Below are 23,972 nucleotides of genomic sequence, written 5' to 3'. Positions count from 1 at the left end.
GAATTATGCCAAAATATACATGTAGCATCATGACTTGCACTACTTTTTTGCCCTCAGGACTTTCAAGTGTAGTTATTTGCTTTTGGGGCATTGAAATACATGGGGAAGGGGGTGGGAGTGGATTTTCCAGTCACTTTTTAACATCAGATATGTGAAGTGTCCATGCTAAACAGGAAAAAATTATTTTCCACCAGATGGAGCAGTGCCACAATTAACAAAATTGCCACTACTAGTCTAAAATATACTGAATAACATCACACCTAAACGGAAACACAGCAGCCTTCAAAACTTGTGTTAAACAGTTTATCACCTCCAGCAGTGCCCAGAGCTGGTATTTCTGATTTCATGCCATGATTGCATCATTCCAATCACCTACAAATCTTCTGTTCATCCATTCCTACATTTTTCCACAGCATTATTTCAGACTGGTTCTTCAAAAACCTGCACCCATCTTCCTTGTTTCTGCCTGTCTTCTCTGTCACTCCTGACAGCTCTGCCCTCCTTCTCTCTCATCTCAAACTTGCAGCTCCAATACCATCTTCATTTCTTTCCCTCACATTTCCTCCCAATTTCAGGTTTCTTGCTAATTTACACTGTCATTTCTCAAGATTCTTTTCTGTTAGCCCTCCTCAAGAATATTAATTTAAACCTGGGGGAGAAAAACATGACAAAAATAATAATAAAAAGACTCTAAACCACAGAACTCACAAGATTTTCTGATTCTTTGAATATCTGCTTTACTTTACAACCTTCTCTGTTCCTTGGCTGTATAAACGCCACAGAAGAATTAGTCCTCTCTTTCACCCACACCCATTTTCTTACCATATCACACTTTTAAAAAAATACCAAAAAACTCATCCCCCTTGGCTTCTGCACAAAAATAAGCATGTAAATATCCTAAAAGGAATGGGGCTTGGTTTTCTAACTCAGGTCCACATTATCATATAAAACTGTTGCTCAGCTGTCACTAATTTGATCTCTTGATAAATACCTAGTGGAAGGTATTATTTCTTTATTCCTAAAACTCTAAAAACAAAACTAGCACGGAAGGCACAGCTCAAAGTAAATTCATTGCATTCTGCATGAGTTACACATAAAGAAAGCATTAAATAAAATTTTCTTGTTCTGTCACTGAGGTGCCTACTGTCTACTGCCACATTTAGTGACCCAAGAACACATTTAGTAACTATATTATGATTAATTATCACAACACCTTGCTCACCTTCTGGAGATACAGCAGAGCAGTACATCTCACTTATCTCATTTTTCTCCAGTGGATGTGAGTCATTAACGTGAAGTTAAATCTACAACAAATTCCAGCCTGAAAGAACTGGAATTCAGAAAAGAAAGAACCCATCCAGAAAAAGCCTCTAGAGTGTGTGCCTTGCTGGTTATCCCCAGCTTCTGGTTCCTTAATGCATGGGACCTCAAAAGCCATTTTGCAGTAGTCCAACCACAGCCTTGGTATTTGGTCTATAGGAGCTCATTTTCCACACATTTTATTTTGTGTTTCTTGTCTTTGCAGACAACTCTGGATCACTTTTCTGTGACAGCTCCAGACAGGCTCGATAGCACAGTTTATTAACCATTGTAACAAAGTTATTCCTCTTGGAGGTTTAATTAACCAAGCTCAATACTCCTGCTGCAATAGATTTGCACTTGAGGGGTGATCAGAAATTCCAGCTTTGTGTAATGGGACTTTTGACCCAGTGCACACAATCTCCAAATGAGTTTTTCGATAGAACTCGAGGGGACTTCTGAACTGCAAGGAAGAAGTGAAAAAAAACCCCAACTGTGGGCTCTGGGACATAAGGCAGATGTCACATTTTCTTACCACCACCAAGAGAAGAATCAACCAAACATTGTTCTTCCTGCAGTTCATCACCCTGAGCATAAAAATGTGTCTCTAATTTACTTGTCTGGTTTCAGATTCCAGCTATTGCAAAGGATTTTCTCTGCTAGAATCACAGAGCCCCTTAGTAGCCAATATCTGTCCCCAAGGAGGTACCAAGATTTGATTTTTATTAGAGCCTTCTACATTGTTCATACACAGAACATACAGTCCCTCATTCCATTTTTCTTGTTCCTTAATATATGATTTTGGTTTTGGCTGCATGACAACAATTTATCTGAACAGAGCCACTTAATTGAATGATACAGATTGCACTCTGCAGCTGCCTTATCTTCATCACTGCTCACTGTCCCCCCACCCTCCTGATCCTGGTATCCTCCGTGCTTTTTATCTGAATTCTAAGTAGTAGCAGCTGTAATATCACCCAGTAGTCACTCTCCTTCACTTCTGCTCCTCACTTCATATTTTTTCCCCGAGTTTCCCGGTTCTGGAGCTCTGTAATAACAACTGTTCAAAGAGACCAGCGTGTCTGATACACGTTTCCCAAAATCACATTGGAATTCCGCAGGGACCATCTGCCCAAGGATCACCAAACTGACAGAGGGGGCCAGGCCTCCCCAGCTGACCCATTCCTCAGGGATAATCCCAGAGGAGCTGGGGTGTTTTCATGTTGCAAAGGCGTGTTTATGGGAGTTACAGGAGTCCAGGCACAGTATATTCTGTTGACCTTGGAAATGATTCCACCATTGATTTTATGGACAAAGCTTCCAGGCCCTGCTTTTCCCACCACCCCCACACTGTAAAAATCTTTTTCAGTAGGGGACCTGGGTAAGGACTTTTTTTTCTCTCCTTGTTACAGTGTGTTTTCTTCTTTTTCTAATTAATTGTTTCAGAAATTTGAAAAGTACGTGCTAGATAAACAGCAAGACTTTTAGGTATGGGACAGGGCAGACCACAGAATTTCCACAACCTCTGAGAAAGTTCAAGGAATCTCTAAAATATCATTCTTGCATGTAATTTGCAAGAATGTGGATAAATGCAAATATTTGATAAGTACTTGTATTTTTCCCTAAGGTTTCAAACACAACAATGAAACTGGAAGCCTGGAGAACTTGGAGCATTCCCAGTACCAACTGGACACTCTTAACCTCTAAACTCTCCACTATATAAATGTGTCATGGGCTTGCTGAGTAGATGTTTATATGCACTTCCTGATTCAGTGCTAACTTTTTCATTACTGGAAAAAAAAAAAAAAAAAAAAACACTCAAAAAAACAGAAGCTCTCTAACCCCTTGGGAATGATTTTCCATTAAGGAGGCTTTAGATAGACTATGTTTTTTCAGATTTGGAAAGAAAACCCAAATGAATGTGTATTTTGAGTATCTTTACTCATTTTACAATAACAGTCCAGGGCTGTATGGCTGGAACAATTTGCAAATTTATTTTTACTAATCTACCTCATGACACCTGATGATGCTTTGCACCAATGGAACACAATTTCCTTAGACAGGACCCTGACAGTTTTTCACTTGCTCACACAAACAGTTGTTATAAATGAGCAGCCCTTCCAATAGCCTGCATAAAAAAAGGCCAACCATTGTGTGAGTATCAAGCCTGCACAAATCCCTTCCCACTTCCTAACAGCTGGGCTCTTTCAAGGCAGGAGAGAAGTTTGATAAAAGCTTCTGTTTGGGCTATTTCTTCCAGAAAGCAAATTAATTTCATTTCAACACTGCTCACCCAGTACTTCCAACAAGCCAGCTTCCAATAAATTCTATTTTTCAAGAAGCATAACATGAAAGATCATGCCAAGTACTGGGGTAGCTCACCATTAGCATGTTTTGTCATGATAGAAATCAGAGGACATGGGACAACCAGGAACTGAGCACAAGACTGGAAGCTTCTTTTTGTTACTGCCCTAGGCTTGACAGTAATGGAGAATCATTGCAGAAAGAATTAAAAACCTAAAAAGATACAGGAAGGACAACAGTAAATCAGCAATCTAAAATAACTCAGCAGATGCTGTTTTAAGGAAATATTCCAGATCACAGCATTCAGGAAAATTCTTAGGTGACCAGATTTAAAGGGAGGATAAACTGAAGGAAAAGAAGAGAAATTAAGACATGAGTTGGTGATTTAAGCATCCCCATCTGAACCAGTATTCTGTCTTTACTTATTTGACTACAGCCAGAGTAAACTGAGTTTTAAAGCATGCATCTGGATTTCTACCACTGAAAGCTAAAAAAAAAATGTCTGCTCTTCTGAAGTGTGATCTCTGAAAAACCCTGACTTCACTTCCAAAATGCCACTTCACTTTAACTGGTCCATGCTTTTAGTGGTGCTTTCAGGAATAACAGTATTAACTTCAGCTGGCTCACAGTGACACCTTCACATTTAAAAACCTGCACCAATCACCTATCAATCATTCACTGTAGCCTTTTTGCTGTAGATTTTCTTTACCCTGCCAGCCACCATCGTGCAATTTCTCAGCACCTAGGGAAAAGAAATATTTGAAGGAATGAAAGTCTCAGATAATTGAATATGTTTAGCCAAGTGCAGAATTTGTCCAACAAAGGCAGGTTCAGCATTTAGAGGAATTATTCCATGGAAACAAGAAACAGTAAGTTGCTTCAAAAGTAAAGAAGCCAGATGTCCTATACAACCAAAGCCATGTCTAAGTATATGCTTTATAATAAACTCTCTTTTCTCTCTGGGGGACCTTGATTTTATGTCACTGTTTCACAGCACCACAGGTTTCAGTCTTTCAGCAGAACATTGCAAACACCCCCAGTGAAGGTGACTGTGAGAGGTTACTGCAGCATGACAAACTGAGTGAATCCAGGGCTGATGAAAGATGCTGGGGATGAAATCCTCTACTTAGAAAAGGTTACAGCAGACACTAAGCAACACAGATTCCATTGTGCTTCCCTAAAGACACCACTAAGTCCTGAGCAGTAATCTACTAAAGATTAGAATGGCTATACACAGGTGTAGTGGGAAAATATGTCTTCAGAACTGAAGAGCATTTCCTGAACACTGCTGGAATACATTGCTTTGTGTGCCTTAAATCACTGTGAAGCTGTCAGACAGCAAGAACTCTCAGTAATTTCTGACTTCAGCTGGATTTGACCTTACAATTCTGCATCACACTGTGCCTTTCAGTGCCCAGAACTTCAGGTCATGTAGTCTCATTTAGCAGGTCTCTCTGCAAATGAATCATCAAGTAAAGGTAAGGAACCCAATTCAAGTTGAGTATCCAATCAAGTATCTAAGCTCCTGGTAGGTTTTAATAATTTTTATTTACCCTTATTACTTTTTCAAGATAAGAGTCATCAGAAGACAAAAAAATCAGGAAATTCTTTGGCTAGTGAGAGCTCTTGTTTCAAATGCAGAAGAAAAAAAAAACACACACACACAGCTTCCACATTATTGAATGTGCTACACTTCTTTATTGCTGCTCCTGGATCTTAAGGATTTGCTCCTGCTTTAGCTGAAGCCAACACAACACAGTGCAAGACAATTGCCCCTGTCCTTGTGAAATGGCTCCAGTGCAGTCCAGCTTCACCCTCACTGTGCAAAAGGAGAAAGAAAATGTTCTAGAAAGAAAATACCTCATGGCAGAGAAGGGCACACCATGCCAAGCAGCACTGGCTGAGCTCAGGGAGGCTGGAGAAAGCCACCCCTGTTAAATTCTCCCTGTAACTCATTTCACCACTGGCTTTCCATGCCTCCCACCCCTGAGGTAATGAATGGATCAATATGTGGCATTTAATTCAAATCTATTTCCCACAGGAGTTGTTTTCTCCTCTCATAAGATAAATAATTCCACAGTGGTCAATCTCACTCTGTGTGCAAACAGCACCACCCCAGCCTCCCCAAAAGAATTATCTGACAACACCTAAGTGGATTAAGAAAGACTTCCAGGGACAGATGAAACCTCTCAGGCCAACACACACAGCCATGGTGGGGAAGGGTGGTCCTCTGAGGTTTTTAATTACCAGCAGCTGCCTCCACACTGCAGTCAAGCATTTTGAACTGCATCCCTTATCAGCTTCAAGCCACTGTTCATTGAATCAAGGACAGACATCTAAGGAGGAAAAATATAAACATTCCTTCAAGTTGTTGTTTTGGATTTTTTTAAATCAATTGAACCACAGCAGTCCAAAATATCTATTTTAATAGTAGCAACACAGCAAAATATCTTCAAGATATTTCTATGAAGGAAAAACAATTAGAAATCTACAAATCTAAATATCATTTGTTTAACTTTTTAACACACCACATAACCCTATTAGGCAGTGCATACTGCTGTGTATTTACAGTCATACTTATTTTTAAGATACTCAGCCTGACAAACATTCTTATTGCAGCTCCTTCTTACTTTAAGAGTGCTTGATGTCTTTTACAAGTCAGATTTCTGAGGGGACAGGCAAAAGGGGAGTTCACCAACCAACAATAGTCCACTGTGTCCTCTTACATGATCTACATCATACTAAAGATTCCCCAAAGCAAAAGTTTAAGGAGAAGACTCCCAAAATGAGACTTGCTCAACTCCCTTTTTCAAAGCATTGCCAGTGCTCATATAAGATGACTGAGAACTTAAATCCCCCATAATTCTTTCACAACTTGAACCCCAAACCATTCCAACTTCTGCCAATTAAGTAGGCCAAACCACCATCCAAGTTCACTTCAAAGTCACTCTTCCCTGCCCTCGAGGGAAGCTGCTGCAGCCCATGCCCATTCTGCACTGCCTGCAAGTTTCCTTTAGTAACTGCAAAAGGTATCCCAAAAAAAAGGGATGAATGAGCATCTGTGTCACACCTCCACCTTTACATGGAGCCTCTCACTGGGATAAAAGAGCAGGACTGCACAGGATTCACGTGGAGGCTACCTAAAGCAGAGAAGAGGCACTTGGTGCTCCACAGCAGCACTTTTCTGTCTCCATAAACCCAAAAAGTTGCAATCCTGCAATAATGGGACTGGATCTACTGAGCTTCCTTCAACAGATATCGCAGAGTTTATCCTCCTTGCTGTTTGAATGTATTTTTCACATTCTTTTCAGATGGGAGGACCCAAAGGGCAATAAACTATCTGTTCTAATGTCACATAACTCGTAACTTCCAGTCTACTACCCAAAAAGTCCATTCTTTCCAGTCACACACTGGCATAGAAGCAAGATGTGTGATGAGCAAACTTCAGTGGAGCCACATCAGTGCAGAGAAATCATGGATTGATTTGATCCAGGTCAAGGAGGCTAGACATTGCCACAGTTGTTCATTTTATTTAATTTTTTTTTTTTAAGTCAATGATACTGACTACAAACTTTCATACACAGATTCCAAGCTACTGCCCATTAATATAACTTCTATTAAAACCCCATGATTTCATGCATCCAGAGAAATTAGGTTTGTGTAAAATAAAAACCAAAACAGATGCCCAAGAGATGTAAATCAGTAAAGACCTACTGATGTTACAATGATTTATGGAGCCCAGGAGTTCAGCTTAGCAAGGCTTTCTGTGTTTGGCATTCTCAGAGCTCACACAATTCTCTCCCTTCCCCTCCTCAGATTCCCATCAAATGCAGCCCTGTAACAGAACTGTTCTTTTCCCAACTTGGCTTCAAGTCATGGCTGCAGCTCTCCATAGTATATAACCTGTCAAGATAAAATATGTTTGGGGACATACAATCTCTACTGAGCATTTTATTGACTTAACTCCACCATTTCTGAAAGGCAGCCAAAATTCTTTAAGGTTTTTAAATTACTTTGTTTTCTAAATATTATCCATGGGCAGATATAAGAACACAAAAATCCTCAGTTGTTTGTGTAATTTGACTTATGTGCCGTGCATTGCCCATCATGATATATTAGTTTTCTTTTGCAAGCAAACAAAACAAATCTCAGCTACAAGTTGCTTGGGACATACACAATGCAGAGTTATCCTGGGAACCATTCAGAGCAGGAATTTTGCCCACATAATATCTGCAGGTCATTCAGAAACTACAGTTTTGCTTCTTAAAGAAAAGAGCTACCCAAAGCGGAAAAAAAAATTTAGGCTTTTACTACAACTTTTATTTCCAGATGCTGCATAAGGTCCAGGATGGTTAAGATCAAGATACACAGTTGTTAATGATGCCACAAAAACACTACCAGTAACATTTCACAGGAGAAAAATTGAAAAATTACTCTTGGAAAGACCAGAATATGTGAGAACAAGAATGGGGCCACCTCTCAGGAAGATCCCACAGGTACTCTCGTCCTGTAACATACCCTGGCTACTCAAGACAGTTGTTCCTAAATGCTAAGCCTCCCAGAAAGCAATTCTAAAAACCCCAATGCTCTAAATTGAGCCTGAAACTGTAAACCTAATAATTTGCTCCAGTTGTTTGAATTGATGATCCAAAAATCAGTTGGTCCACGTTACTTCAATAGGTGTTCTTTGTGAGGAGGAATTTAAAACTGCTCAAGTGGAAGAGCTAGAAACCTGCAAGATCAAAGAGCAGGAACAGAAAAGCTTAGCAGCTGATGATAGCCTTATCTACCACTAATTCTTGGTAGGCATCACTTTAGTTAATAACATCACAGTGCACTTATCACTTCCAGGGCACCTTTCATTAAGGGACCTCTAAACACTCTGTGGGCCCTAATTAAGCCTCAAGCCACAGCATTCCTGTGAAAAATAGCTGCTGAGATTTCCAAAAGGTCAGGAAACAAGTGTGCTCTTCTGGCAGATGAATAAGGCTCTATCCACAACGGGAAGTGACACCAAAGTCTGGAGAATAATGAAGAGACCCACACCAGTGCAAGCAGTGCTTGGTGCCTGTGCTCTGACCAGACAGAGACCTTGCACAGCCTTTCATCATCTTATTTCCACCACAGCAATCTCTGACCAAAGCTGAAGAGCTTTGCTGCAGTCAGCCCTTCATCTCTGTGCTACTGCAGAAATCTCAAACGTGTTTGCTAGATAAGTGACCAAGGGAAAATGGGAAAAAATTCTGCTGAAGCAAAACCAAAGCAGCAGCAGTGCTGGAGTGCAAGAGTCCCATCTCCTGCTCTAGCAAACTGCCACCTTGAAGGAGATGAATCACAGCTTCAGATGCTCAGGTGTTCTTCAAGATTTTACCAAGTGTTCAATTTTGAAGCTGCCCACTTAACTACAGTTTTGCCAGAAATTTTGAAATTAAAAAAAAAAAAAAAGCTGCTCTCACGAAGATGCTTTAAACTGAAGAAAATAGTAGAAAGAAGTGTCAGAGGTCAGATCTGCAACTCAGTTTAATTCACTTCAATGTACACACAGAAGAATGCAAAGCAATTTTTCTGCTCCATTCTGCCTGCAAAGCACAGCTCAAGCCATCACCTCTGTCTTCTGACACTAGTCAGCTATAAGAAACAGGTACCTTAATGTTAAACCTGGCCAGCTGTAACACATTTGCTAAAGTAATTACATTTATTTTTACAGATTACATGGGTTTAAGTTTCACTTACTGATGTACTAGAAAATCAGAAGTTTCAATTTTGCAGCTAAAGTTCAGCACTGTTATAATCAAAGACAGCACCAAGTGCCTAAAGCTGCTAACCATAGACACATTCTAAAAACTGAAATACTACAGCTAGCATGTACTACAGGATCTATATTTCTTATCTGATGGCTCAAAATAACTTACATCCTTTTCTCTTTTTCCTTTTCATATTACCAAGGCTATGATAATTAGACAACAATTACCTAAATGTTCAAATCTTTGGTCTCTGTCAAATGAAGCCTTTCTCAATCTACGTAAGTTTATACACAAGAAATTAAGTTATTCTGAGGTTGATGTCAACAGCTGAAGGTCCTAACAAAATCTGGTACTTCTGGCCATGGAGCAGTGACTGAGCTGTTTGAGGACAGAACAGCTTTCAAAAATGACATTTCAGGTCCCTTGCCCCTCAATGAGCACAACCAGAAGCTAGGAAATGTGAAGCCACTGAATGGGTTCAGATGGGTCAAAGGCAAGGGCAGGCACATATTTCTTTGGGCAGTCTCCATCCTCCACATTAGCAGGAGAAGAAATGCTAAAATAACATTGAAAAAGGAAAATTGACAAAATCCCCACAACAGCCAGAACTGCTCTTTCAGGAGAGTAACTCCCAATCCAAATGATGACAATTAAAAGTTTCTGAAAGCACAGTTTTGAGGAAATCCAGACTATATTGTGCATGTGCCATGGGAGAACCCAGAAGAGGAATGATTACTTTCATTCTGGGAATTTACATTTGCATTTCATTCAAAGCTGCTGGAAGTACCATGCCATGAGCACAAACAGGGGAGTGCCTACAACTTTTGATGTGGGGCTCCTCTAAAGGCATTTCACTGTCTGTAAGGGTCACCTCTGAATATTGTGCTGGGTGTTTCCAAAGCAGACATTTTTCTCTAGAACTCTTTATTTAGTACTCTAGTGAACACAGAAGCTTTTTTCAGTCTTAAAGGAGATGGGAAACTTGCTTTTTTTGGCACCACTTTGAGATATATTCTGTAGAATGACAAGTGGTTAGAAATTAACTTTACCAGAGGTGAACCTGGATATAGATTGCTTGGGTTTCAATTAAACAATATATGCTTATTAAACAATGTAATTGCCTAAAAGCTGCTTAAATAAATTGTCCACAAGCTTCCTATTGCTGTGATACTAAACCAGAAATAGCAGAGATCAATAAAGTAAAGCAAAAGACATACAAAATAGAACAATCAGGTAAAAGAGGAAGCAGTCTGGGACAGCACTGTCCCTCAGTTTCACACAAAGCAATGTGTTTGACACTCTGCCCTCTTAGCATGGCTGGCACACCCCAAAATTTTGAACTGGCATCCTTGCCCTGATAGGGAGAAATTGGAAGTGAGCACATCTGGCTCCCCAAAAGAGATTTCAGGGATTACTGAATGTAAAAGGTGGATTTTGGATGGTGAATTGACTTCATACTTCAGGATCTTCAGTTCAAGATTCAATCCCTTAAAGTTGCAGGATAGCAGCTTGCTTCTACTAGGTCTCCTTTGTTTCTAGAAAAACCTTTCTGATATCACCTAAGGAGATTAAGCTTCACAAAACTTCTTACTTTGAATATGAACTTAAATTTGGAAATCCTAGACAGAATTTGACTTACAATTGGAAATTGCAGTCAGAATTTGTTTGCACAATGCTTATTGTGGATCACATTAAAACAGCATGCAATGGACTGGAACAAGGTTCAGCTGGTGCTATCCATATAAACATTGTAAACCACTAATTGCATTTTTTTTTTTAACAAAAACAATGTATAAACAAATTCCACTTGCAGAATCAGTGATTTCAGCTGGGTGGAATTCTGCAAATGCCTCTCCTCACCAAGCAGCCAAGTTGGGTAGCCACGAGTGTCTTTATGAATACTCAATAGGGGCATTATGTCCACACAGAAAATGCATGTGGGAAAAGAGGACAGGTCATCTTTCATGCACACAGGAACACCAACACAAGTGGAGTGTGTTTGTTTTCTACTACTCATAGAAATGTCAAAATGTAATTTATATCCAAGATATAAATGAGACATTCTATCTCATCAAAATGGCCCTTCAGTTGAAGCCAATTGCACCTGTATAAATGCAAAGCCACATGCAGTACATAAAGATTTTCTTTCTGGCCCTTCAGAGATACTTTTGTGCTCCTTTGTGCAGCAGGCAGCACCAAAGTTGTATGAGAAGCAGCTGCTCCTTGGTACCCTCCTGCCATAGATGCGCTCCAGCAGAAAATCCTGGTTGTTCATTTCTGACACACTTGTTTCAGCTCTTGCATGCAGTCTGATCCCACACTGCATCCCAGCACTGAAGTCCAGCTTGCTCCCAGGCCATCTCTTCTCTTCTCCAGGCTGCACAAACCAAATTGTCTCAGCCCTTTGCCATAGCAGAGCTGCTCCAGCCTCTGATCCGTGTAGTGATCCCCCTCTGGATTCCCTCCAGCAGCCCCATGTCCTTTTGGTGTTGGGGACCCCAGAGCTGGATGCAGCACTCACAGGTGGGCTCTCCCCAGAGCTGAGTGGCAGAATTGCCTCCCTCCCCTGCTGCCCACGCTGCTTTGGATGCAGCCCAGGACACATCTAGCTTTCAGGGCTGTAAGTTCACACTGCCAGGTCATGCCCAGCCTCTCCTCCAGCAGCACCCACCCCCCAGCTACTGCAAAAAATTAATCCTGTCCTGGCCAAAACTAGGACACCAATGGATATTATTCCCTGGGATGACTGCATATTTACACCTAAGAGGAAGCAGAAGTCCCAACCTCTGCCCCTCTCTTCCTGACTTTCCACATGACCTTGGCCATTTTTGGCTCAGTTAAAGGACCCACAACATGCATGGTGTTGTTTAGCACATACAAGGCAGAATTGGAATTAGGTAAGTGCTGTTCAACTAAAGACAATATTAAAATAGAAATATGGGGTGGATTATAAGACAGAATCATGCTGGAAACAAGCAGAAGAAAAGGATTTCTGTGCTGTCTCAAACACGAGCTCTCCCACTGGAGTTTCTCTATCAGCAGCATTGAATTTCCTCAGGGGAAAGATCTAGGGAGAAGTAAAAAAACCTCATCTCAAATGCTTCCAGCAACAGGCTCTCTTACTTTGTGCTACCACTGTGAATCTGGCAGGGCCCTGCAGCTGGCAGGAGTCATTCCTGCCTGGTGCAGAACTGCATCTACGTGAAACAAGCTGGTGATCTCAGACAATTATGTAAAAACACATTTCAGCATCACCACTGGAAATAATTAGCAGTTGTATGAACCACAGGGACACCAGCTTCTGCTGTGCTTTTTCTGTGGACAATATAATTAGCTTTGGCTCAGACACTGAACACTTAGAAACCTGTAATAGGCTGAGAAGAGGCTTGTAACCCCACTCCCTAAGAACTCGCTTTAAATAAGCAGATAGGGCCATTTAAAACATTCCCTGTACTTTATTGCCTTCCCCCCACCCTCAATTTTGGGCTACAGATCAAGCTTAATTACCATCATTCTGCTTTCCTTCAAGTCCTCAAGGAAAGTAAAAATGAAAGTTAACACTACTGAATTCCATAGTCTTAAAACATTTTCCCTCCATCACAGGGAGTGCACAGCATCAGCTGCAAACCACATTACAACGAAACCTTACACCACACACCTGAAAACATCACTGCCTCAAACACTGAGTAAAGCAAAAAGCACCTGAAAGCAGTGTTTACACTGGTGGGAAATCCTGCTAAAATCAACTCTGCACCTAAAGCACAACATTTCAAAGCTCACACCCAAGAGGCTGCAGGCTCTAGTGCCAGGTGTGCCTGTACTCAGGTGCTGCTGTACAGGAGAGCAGCAAGCAGGGCTACCAAAACATAAGGAGAGCAACAAACCAGGACAACAAATCCCTCTCTTGCATCCCTTTACTCACTCTTAACCAATACCTTCAACTGGATTTCCAGTTGAAGTCACATCTTCGACTGCATTTCCTCACACCCAGAAAAACAGCAAAGCCCATGCCACAGCTGCAGACTTGCTGTAACACCAAAATATTCCTTTTAACTACCACCTCTTCTGGACCTGAAGAAGTTTCAGCTTCTTCTGCTTGAGACCATAGCTACGTTTTCAATAGAGCACAGCCACCTTCCTCCAGTTTTGCAAGGTTTAGCTGAGCTTGAAAGATGTAATATTGCCCAATTCTAAAGGGTTGACTCAAGAAATATACAGTTCTTATTTCACTGCTTCCTCCTGTATTCTCAAGGCAGAGTAACTGTACTGTACTTTTGTCTGAACTGGTTTCACAATCAACACAACTTTGTTTGATATGGTTAAAAATAAGGAGCCAAAAACATGAAGCTCCCTGAAAACAGTCTGATTTTGCTGTATTTTCTAGCCATCTGATCAAGGAAACCTGAGAAATCCAGTAAGAAAAATGCACTCTAGCACTCAAAGAAAATTAGATACTTCTTTGGTCCTCCCTGGCACATTTCCCCTGCAGTCCATTCTGGATTTACACAGGTGCTACTCAAAGCAGAACTTGGCCCCTTTCTCTCAGGTGGCCTGACACATTTACTGCAGTGTGCAGATATGCCCATATATTTTATACGTATGTAAAGAACATTTCCCAGACTAAAACCCTCTCCCAGAGAGTTTCCCTAGGTCTCTGTCTGATTCTGGCTTCATTTACTCCCTTGCAAATGAAAAGCATTTCCACTGAAGCCAGTGAGGTAACACTTGTCTTAAACGTGTGTGAGATCATGTCAGAGCCATGGTCCATAATAAAAGCAGCTGCTGGTAACTCTTCTGCAAGTTTCCACTCATTAAGGTTTTTGGGTTTTTTCTGCTTGAATTCACATAAGCAATATCCATGGGCCAAGAAACACATTTTAGAATGATAGCTATTTCCCCTTGCTAAAATCTAGAAAGTGCAGCAAACTACCCCAATCCTCACTGAAAAAAAAAAAAAAGAAAAAAAAAGAAAAAAGAGTTTATTGTATTTTGTTAATAAACAGAGGTGTTTATGGACAAAACATGTGTGAATGTACTTTTGGGAATTATCCTATACTGCCTACAGGATAGGGACAAGATGACCTACGTATGGCTTTCCCAGCTTTTTGGTTTTGTTGGGGGAGTTGCTGTTGGTTATGGGGTTTTTTTACACCTATAGCTTCTGGTATTTAATTCTAAATTGGGAAACACTGAGTGTACCTATTTAAATTCAGCCTCAGAGATCTGTAAGCATGGAAGCAGGAGCAATGAAACCAGCTCTGTGCCTGCTAATGCCAACAGCCTTTCCATCAGTGACTTTCCATTGCCTTGAAGGGTCACAGGAGAGACAGAAATAACGTGCTCAGATTATAATGTTTTTTCCAGTTCATCACACCAGTCTCCAGGCTTTCAGAAGTGTATAACTGTATTTTGTCATGTAAGTCAGATTCATAGCCTGTCACCACTTCAATCTGTTCATTTATAACAAAACATATTTCCTGCACATACAGTAAATTCCTTTCATTTTTCACTAAGATGAACTGATCTTTATCAGATACTCTGACACAGAAGGCAAACACACCATTACTCCCTCTCCACTTGTTAATAATAAGTTTGCTATGTATTGACTCCAAGAAAGGAGCTCACATCTGTTTACAGATGATAGTGAACAGAGGGGAGGGAAAAAGGCAAAACAAAAAATGCCTATTTTTGAAAAGCAACTAGGCCACTATGGCAGATGGCACAAGAATGACAAAGTAGGTTTTGGTTTGACAGGTGAAGCAATAAACATCTTTACTGACCATGGGGAGAGTGCAGAGCAGCAGAGTTAAACACCAGGAGCTGCAAAGCTTCTCTAGAGGCAGCCAGAATGAGACAGCACAAACACCGAGCTGGGACACAAATCAGTTAGGGAAGAGAAAAACCAAAGGAAAATTACTCCAAAACATGCTTTGTTTACATTTCCCTCTTTTAAGAGGTAAAAGAAAAACAAAGCAGTCTCTCCTCTCCCTTTGGAATCATGGAGATGGTAAAAATAGAAGAAATGAAAAGCATTTTTGACCACGCAATAACGCTTATTGCATTCAATGTGATTATTGCTCAAGGACCTTTTCCAAAGGCTCCAGATGCCATTTAAAAAGCTGATACAATGCAGAGTTTCTCCCAACCCAAATCCTGAATGAAAAAAAATATGAATGAGATTAGATAAGTAGTTATTTTGGTCTCCAAATTGGCTACCCCTGATCCTGCTAAGAGCTGGGAAACAGAATTATTCATGTGCTACTATTGCACTACCCAACAGTCACAACCTGACCGTGCTTCTTTTGGCCACATTAGAGCTCCTCAGTGGGCAGGTCTTGGCATGTCTTTGTGATAATGGTCAAATGCCTCCTCAGAAGCGTTGCTGGCCAGAGATGAAAAGTATTTGCTGGTTTCAAATCCAGGCAACAAATCCTGTGGCTAACACCCCTGTCAAACGTGGCCTCACAGCATGAGTGGTGTGGAACAAATAAGAAGTAGTCTGGGAAATCCAACTGATCCATCAGCCCTCCTGGCCACAAAGATGTGGGTTTTCAGCAAAATTACATAGGAGATATCAGAGAATCTCTAAATTCACCAACATGACACAAACAATGTATTTTGAAGATAGCCCATGCAAAGCAAACAACGAAAACTCCAGAAAATCCCCATCAAGGCAAAGCTCACCTTGCCTTAAAGTACATTAAGCCACTTAAACTACCTTTTTCCATGTGAAATAAAATCCAGCTACAACTACTCTCCATCAAGCAAAGCTCACCTTGCCTTAAAGTACATTAAGCCACTTAAACTGCCTTTCTCCATGTGAAATAAAATCCAGCTACACCAACTACTTTATCCCCATGATTTTGATGGCAGAGAGCACCAGCCCCCAAACAAAATAAGCTGAAAAGCAAGAATGTAAACACAACTGTGCTCCAGTGACTTTGCATCCCAGTGTTGTCTGTGTGGGGTTTCACTAAAAACTGATGTGGTGGAGTGCTCCAGTGACTTTGCATCCCAGTGTTGTCTGTGTGGGGTTTCACTGCCTAAAAACTGATGTGGTGGGAAGGAAACCCCTGAGAGCTGTGTGGAGCACTGGGGACCCCTTCTGCAGCTCCCACCCAAAACACATTGCTCCCTTCCTCCCCCCAAAACTCATTGCTATTTATACACACACATGTATTTGCTTCACTCCTGTGGTCCCATCCCTGACCCTGGAACACTGGCATTTAATCATTGCTTTTCTTAAAGTTAGTGCTCTATACCTAGTGAGAATGAGATTTTGTCCACTAATCCCGATTTTTAGTCATATAAATGCACACTAGGTGCACTGAAGATCCAGGAACTACGTTTATATATGTATGCACTGGTAAAGGAAATGTTCTTTTCTTGTTTGGGTTATATGGGGGGGAGGAGAGGAAATAGGCTGGTGTGTCTGGTTTTAGAAGGAGGGTTAAGTGGCAAACAAAACTGACTGAAGTTTACAGGGATCTAAATAAAGGAGCAAGAAAAAAGCTGCTCACAAACCTTCTAATAACACACAGCAGAGAAAGCAGACTACATACAAAAGTTTCTGCTTTTCCTCTTTATTGTCAATATGCTCCTTGACTGCATACTGTGTCCAGTGAATAAACCATTTACTATTGTGGTTGGAGTGAATGAAGCTCAGACCTTTCCCATATATGGCTGGGCCTTTTAATCACCAGGGAGTGAGGAGCAATGGAATTTTCCTGGCTTTCTGGGTTTGCAGTGCCCTCTCTTGTACGAAATATCATTTCCCAGTGAATGCTTGTTACTGGGATTTTGACCCAATTTCCTGCTGTCATTGTCCTTCAGGGGATGTGTAGAAAACCAAACAAAAAGGGCCAGCTTCTTGATAGCAAGCAGCTCACAGGGAATTCTGAATCCCTCTAACTCAAGGAAATCAAACAGACTAGACCCAATGTATATTTTAAAAACACCCTCAGTATCATTTACATCACTCAATGTATCCCAGTACAGCCACTGAAATGAAGTTCAGATCCAGGCCAGCTAATGCCCAGGTCCTCCCTCATTTTCACCAATGCAGCAAAAAAGAGATTAGTGGTGTTTTAAATTACTAGGACAGCAGTAGGGAAATTCTCAGCTGGCCTGCTTTTGTCAGTATAATATACATTAGCCACAGAAATGCTTGGCTCTGGATCATCTGGATTGCCTAAATGCTCTCGTTCATATTTACAGCAATTAAAATGCTGCACTTCAGTCTTTATAATCCAAGCTCTGTTTGAAGTGGCAAAGCAACAGCTGTGGCTTATCAGACATCTGAATGAAACTCCTCATTTTCATAGGAGGGGTGTGGCTCTGCACATGGGGATGAGCTGTTCCCAAAGCCAAACAAAGCAGCAAAACCTCCCTCCCCTCTGCAGAGCCAGGGCTGCAGCCCTCCAAAGTGATGCTGGCTGGAAGCATCCTGCAGCACCAGAGCAGGTGAAGCTGTGCAGGGAACTGAGAGCTGGCCAAACATTCTCCAAACCACTCCTATTTTCCACACATTTTAGCCAAGCTCCTGGAATTTCTTTTCCAAACCTGTGAGTTTTAACTAGGCCAGAGCAAAGCCAAATGCTCCCCAGCCCAATTACTGTTGAAATCACTGAGAGAAATGAGGTTATCATGAGGTCATTAGGAAGGTACACATAAAATCCTTTGCCTCCTCCCTCTGCAGCTGAGCCTACTCAGACTGAGAAGAAATTGTCCTCAGTACAGCCACTGATATTAGAAAGGAATGGTCTGGGCTATCACACTAGCACTGCTAGGTCCTCTGAAATTGAGAGGAATTACAGAAGGTCATGCCTTTGGTGCTTCTGGGATGAAAGATTTTTCCACGGTGAACGCTCTGGCTCAAGGGGGGGAAAAAAAAAAAAAATCAAGCAAGGGCCATTTCACCATTAGAGAGCTCCTTGTCAAAGAATGAAGTGGGAAAAGGGTAGTAACATGCCCTGTGGCAGTGAGAAAGGCAAGAAAGAACATCAAAGCCTTGCAAATAAGAAACAAACAATGGCCTGATCACAGACTGCTTCATTTGGGCAGAGCTGCCTTTGAAGATGACTGGAATCCAATGGGCACCAGCCTGCAGGATCTAACCTTGACTTCTGAAGGAGCCCAGGAGCTGTTGCTGGGTTTGTCCAGCCCTGCTTCTGCCTAGGCAGAGCCAGCTCCTTTGGACAAGGACACAAAACGAGCTGCCAGCACATCTCAGGCCCTTGGTTTGCACAGCTGCCACAGGTTCGGGCCCCTTAGCCATTTCACATCATGAACATCATTCCTCTTCACACCAAGCTATTTAACTTTGAGAAGTTAAACAGCTTGATTAGTTAGTTAAATAGCTTGACACTGTGATTTCCATACCACTTAAGTCTCCACAATTTTGGGGGAAGATTGGGAAGGTCACACATACATGCACATGCAGTGACACTGTCTTCCTGCATTTAGCAATACCTTTCCTCTTCATATCTCTTGGCCTACAAAGTTACCCTTCTGAATAGATACCAAACCAGAGCATTTACAGCAAAACTATCTCCACAAATCTATTTATAACCCTTCTATGAGCTAAATTCCAAAAATTTTTTTTTCTTTGCCATTTAAGGACATAAACCAGAAAATGTGCAAATGGGTGGGTTCCAGTTTGCTTCACACCCTCCACAGCAAGTCTCAAGGGAAAATGCTCTTTATTTGTATTCTGTACACAAGAGGGTGTGGAAACATGTAATGTTTCCATTGCCTGAAATCTTTCCCTAATATTTTCCCCACTGCAGCTTGGCCTGGCCCCAGGGGTTACAATTGCAACTGTTCTCATCAACATGAGCCTGAACAAGCAGATAAGGTCCAGCAGCTTGCCGAGTAGTTTTTTTCTTCCAAGCTCATGACACTATGGTGGATCTGTAAGCAAAAGCTGCCTTTGTGCATTTTTGGAGCACACATGACAGCTTCACAGGAAGGCTGGTCCAGATGTAGCACAAACAATTCAATCCTCAAGCACACAGGAAATTCCCTGTAGACATGACAGCACAGCATCACCACTGAGCCTGGTCTGCCTTCACCTCATTCCTTGGGCTTCAGTGGTTTTATACCCATAATCTAGAAATCTAACACATCTGTGTGAACACTCCAAGAAAATAGTCTAAGGTGGTCTGGGAAACCAGTCAAAAATAAGGTTTTAGGCAGTGCCTAAACTTGTCATTTTGGTATTGCAAATTCTTTACAAACACTAATGAACTAAGCCCCAGCAGAGCCATGAGCTAAATACAGAAAGGTACAGCTTATCCTTTACTTGGAGGTACAGAAACGGACACACGGCCATTAAGTGACTCACCAGGTATTTATGACCACAGGAAAAAATTCAAAGGAGAAATTACTCCAGTGGCTTAAGAGGTCGCTGCTTCTTTCCCTTTCTTTCACCTGCTTCCTCAGCTATTTGGTCCAGCCCTCACTGCAAGCCAGCAGGACAGTCCCCACAAGCAATTCTTCTAGCTTCAACACTGCTGTAGACAAGATTTTCTGCTCAGGAGGTGCCCCTGTGCTTCATGGACACTTTTCCCCTCTTGAGGGGCAGGAAGAAGGGAAGAGACATCAGTTTGTGGTGGAAGTTCCAAAGGAAAAATGCATGGAAAGGAACAACTTCCTTAAAGCAGGATGTAAGCCACCCAACTAACACACCAGCTAAATAACAGAGTTACACTCCCTAACCTTTTTGGTTGATCCAATCTGTTTCAAGAAATACAGGAGCAAGCTCCCCCGGGGGTGGGAGGGATCCCAAATTACAGAGTGCTGAGCGTCCTTCCCTGCTGGGCTAATTGAATGCACAAAAAGCACCAGGAAAGAAAAAAAAAAAAAAGGTTATATAGTTCAACAGTTCTGTGACCTCGGTGTTTCATCCAGAGAGGTCAGATCTTATATGACCTTCAGATGCCTCTGAGTCAAATTCCAGCCTTAGCCAAATCCTAGACAAGCAGCAGCTACACCTTCCAAGCAGGAGCAGCTCCCCAAGAGGAGGTGCCTACACATAGGGTAGGTGCCTTCCTTCCAGTACAGTGCCCCCAAATCCATTCTCCCCCATTTGGCCACTCAGCAGCTCTGCACAAAGCCAGCAAACCATCCCCTGCACGCACACCTTTCCTAAAGTAGCAAGGCAGCAACTTTCTCACTAGAAGCTGCCAGGGGGTAGTTCCTAAGATGAGAGTTTTTAAAGAATGAAAGCTTGCTTTGAATGCAGGCTCCCACTCTGCACTCACAGGCCTGAGTGCCTCAGGCTTTGTGCACCTGGAGCCCAATCCTGCAAACTCCCTATAAAGCTCCTCTCAAAGGCAACGAAATGCTCCCAGGACTGCACTTCCCCTGCTGCCCTGTTACCTTTTTTGGTGCTTTCTCCCACAGCCAGGAGAGTCCAGATGAGCCCTGCAGATGGACAGTTATGCTCTCTTGGCCCTCTCGTTCTTAGGCATATATGGTTTCCTGTCCCTCTGCACTCACACACTGGGATCAAATGTTCCAAGCTGCACCCTTGGCAGATAGGGGTTAAGAACTCCACTGATCTTCAACACAAAACTCAGGCAGCCTACAAGAACAGGTCTCATGTAAGCAGCTACTGAGAAATCAGAGTATTTTACACAGCCCCAGAACATTAAAGATCTATTTGTCCTGCAGGAAGGAAGCCCTGCAGGCTCTCACTTTTCTGCAGTGAAAAGATCACCCCCACAGGCAGGGCTGCTCCAGCTGTGCAAAGGGAAGTGTGAAACAAGGAGGATTTCCAGTCAGGCTCCTGATAGAGCCTCCCTGGCATCTTCATAGCACAGAAGCCATGTCCTAGCAGGCAGCCATGGGAAAAGCCTTGCCCTACACCTCTATGGTCTCCCCACCTGGAATAAGCAGCAGTGCTCCCGAATCCTGGATGGGACTGAGCAGATGCTGTGTCACATGTGGCCCCATGAATTATATCAACAAAAAACCTTCCCATTTAAATGCACTTCAGTTTTCCCTCTAATGCCAGCCAGAGGAACTTACACCCTTCCCCACTTTCCTTTCAAATCTTCCAGTGTCATTGTTGCATTGTGCATATCAGTGATGGACAAGAAATAAAAGCACAAGGGAAGTGACCCCTTTCTCTGATCCATGTCAGAACAATGCTGTGAGTAGAGGAAGAAGCAGTTGTAGAAAATCCCCCATTCTCCTAAAAAGTGCTGACATCACTCACTGTCAAATGGGATTCAGAGTACACAGGACTCCCCTTGCATCAGACCCTGAATCCATTAATGGTGATATTGATTTCACCAGGACTAATCCTGTGAATGAAGGCTGTGGAATTGATCCTCTTGCCATTGCAAGTATCAACAAAGAGGAGTTTTCAGGAAAAACAAATTATTTCAATTGAGTCTCTTGTTCACAGACATGTCATCTGGTATTTCTTCCCTCCCATCATGACATAGTCTACATTAACATATGCAGGTTTTATTAAGATTGCCTATCAAAGCAGTTTCTTCAGAAAAGGCAGACCTAGCATTTGTTCAAATGCATTGATAAAAGTTCTACCCTGCTTTATCTTATTATCAATTACCTTTACCTCATTGCCAATTTAATAAAGCAAATGGACTAAAAGCTTGGCTGCATTTGTAATTTGTGTTAAAAGAGTCTGTTCTGTTGATTTTGGTGTGTGTAGTTTTAGGGTCCCATCCTGTCTAAATGGCAGGAGGGAAAGATGAGACTTGCTGCAGATGAGGACTTACTGCTACATTTAATGAGACAGAAAAAGAATGGAGGCAGAGTCTGAGGGTTCTCCAATGGCAAATCATACAAACACAATCATTCACAGTATGGTATCTAAAATAGACAAATTATAATAAATACATGGTTCTTACAAAAAATCCCACTCTGCCTCCTTATTTTCTTTGAGCTGCTGCCAAGGAGGGAATGTGTTATTTTCCCAAATTATTCTCCTGCCTGCCTTTTAGCAGGGGAAGCCTTCTCAGGCAGAGTTGTACAAAAGCTCTGAAAAGAAATTCTACTCTGAAAACAAGTACTCCATAAAAAAAGTAATTTTAAAACAGTTATGTTTTCATTCTTCCAAACAACACTTGACATATGAGACCAATCTGTTCTACCCCTGCAGGTCTGGCCAGAGATTAGCAGCTTGGTCAGTGTCTGCAGCTACCAAGCATTCATCTGCAGCTAACTTCCTCCCTCCCTTCATTTTCCCAGCCCTTTTCCCTGAGAAATTCCCTGCTATGCAGAATATCATGCTATCAGCAGCCAGCCTTGCACAATGCTTTCCAACTGTCCCAACATGTCAAAGGAGCCGGGAAGGGGAGCCTGCTAGCCAGCTCTCCCCAGCAGCACTCTGACAAACACAGAGCCAGACTTCCAAGAGCTCCAGTCCCACCCAAGCACATTCTTGAATCCCCCCCCTTTTAACAGGAAAGGCAACTTCACAAGAAACATTCTGGCAAGGCTCTGCTGCGCATGTTGGAGGCTGAAAACAAAAACTGATGCCATCTATTGTCAACAATACTTCTGTGAAAGGCTGCCATGAGGGACATCTGCCTGGGCGAGTATCAGATCACTTACATTAAGCAGAGCTTCGCTGTGTCTGTATCAGTTACGCCCCGAGTCTGCCCTTGCAGTCGGGCTGCCCTGCAAGCCCACATATTAAGTTGCAAAATTAAAAGCAATTCACCAGACCTTAACGTACTAAAAGCTTTCTCATTGTAATTCCACCATTAAAAAAAAAAAAATAAAATAAAAAGGGGAGGGGGGAAAGAAAAAATAAAGGAGGGTTATTAGGTTATTGGTCCACTAATGAGCGCACCAAAGGATCAAAAATGGAGCGGTGGGACCAGCACAGATCCTGCCCTGCAGCTCCTCATCCAGCTCCAGCGGGGTGAGCAAACACACATCCCCCCTCCACCCGAGATCTCCCCCAGGAACATCTGGAAAGGGGGGGCACGGAGAGAGAGGAGCAGGGCAGAACCAGCCTGGGACAGCTCGTTCGGAGCCGCGGGCTGCTCCATCCGCAAGGCAGAGGCGAAGGCGAGCCCGGCTCGCTCCCAGGCAAACACGTCCCGTAAAGCCCTTCCTTACCTCTGGCTGCAAAGTTTCCAGCTAGTAGGAAGGAAATGAATAACTGGCTGCTCGGGCAGGAGCGCAGCGAGAGAGGCGCACCAGCAGCCTCGCACACACACACACACACAGCCCTATTCAATAAAAGTGCAGCTTTTCCTTGGCCCCTCCCAAAAGTCAATGCTAAGTGGATACATATCCCTTATGTTTACAATTGGCAGGCGGCGGAATGCATTGTCCTCGATTTATTCCGATGGGCAGCCAATGGCTGTGCGCAAGCCAAGGTGGGCTCAGCCTGCCTGCAGAGATGCCTGTCATTCCCCAGGCATGCTCAGGAAGCCACTCATCAGAAAACCAAGACCTAAAAAGCTCCGAAAATTCGTGCGAGCTGCCAAAACTGTCTTGCTACATGCCCTTTTTTGGTTATCCTTAGCAGGGCCTCTGAAAGTAAATCCTCTGTCAGGAACAATCATAAGAAATGTTAATCTTGGAGAAAGAGGCTGTCTTGTTGGACACAAACGGAGCTTAAAAAAAAAGGAAATG

The 23,972-nt window shown here is 42.3% G+C and overlaps 1 protein-coding gene across 7 annotated transcripts in view; it reads right to left on the bottom strand.

Moving 5' to 3' along the window:
- The window catches only part of CALD1 (caldesmon 1), a 174,790-nt gene extending 151,164 nt beyond the window's left edge, over positions 1-23,626 (bottom strand). For 2 of the 7 annotated variants that reach the window (XM_041398495.1, XM_041398501.1), the window contains exon 1: positions 23,451-23,619. The gene's annotated coding sequence lies outside the window, so the exon portion shown is untranslated. Of the gene's footprint in view, positions 1-23,450 lie in introns of all 7 variants that reach the window. The other 5 variants (XM_041398498.1, XM_041398500.1, XM_041398502.1 and 2 more) reach the window with 3 other exon arrangements.
- Positions 23,627-23,972: the final 346 nt, after the last annotated feature.

Source organism: Onychostruthus taczanowskii, unplaced genomic scaffold, assembly GCF_017590055.1.
Source record: "Onychostruthus taczanowskii isolate IOZ18803 unplaced genomic scaffold, ASM1759005v1 scaffold15, whole genome shotgun sequence".
NCBI classification, from domain to species: Eukaryota; Metazoa; Chordata; class Aves; order Passeriformes; family Passeridae; genus Onychostruthus; species Onychostruthus taczanowskii.
Note: the sequence above shows the minus strand (reverse complement) of the source record. Positions and strands in the feature narration are given on the sequence as shown.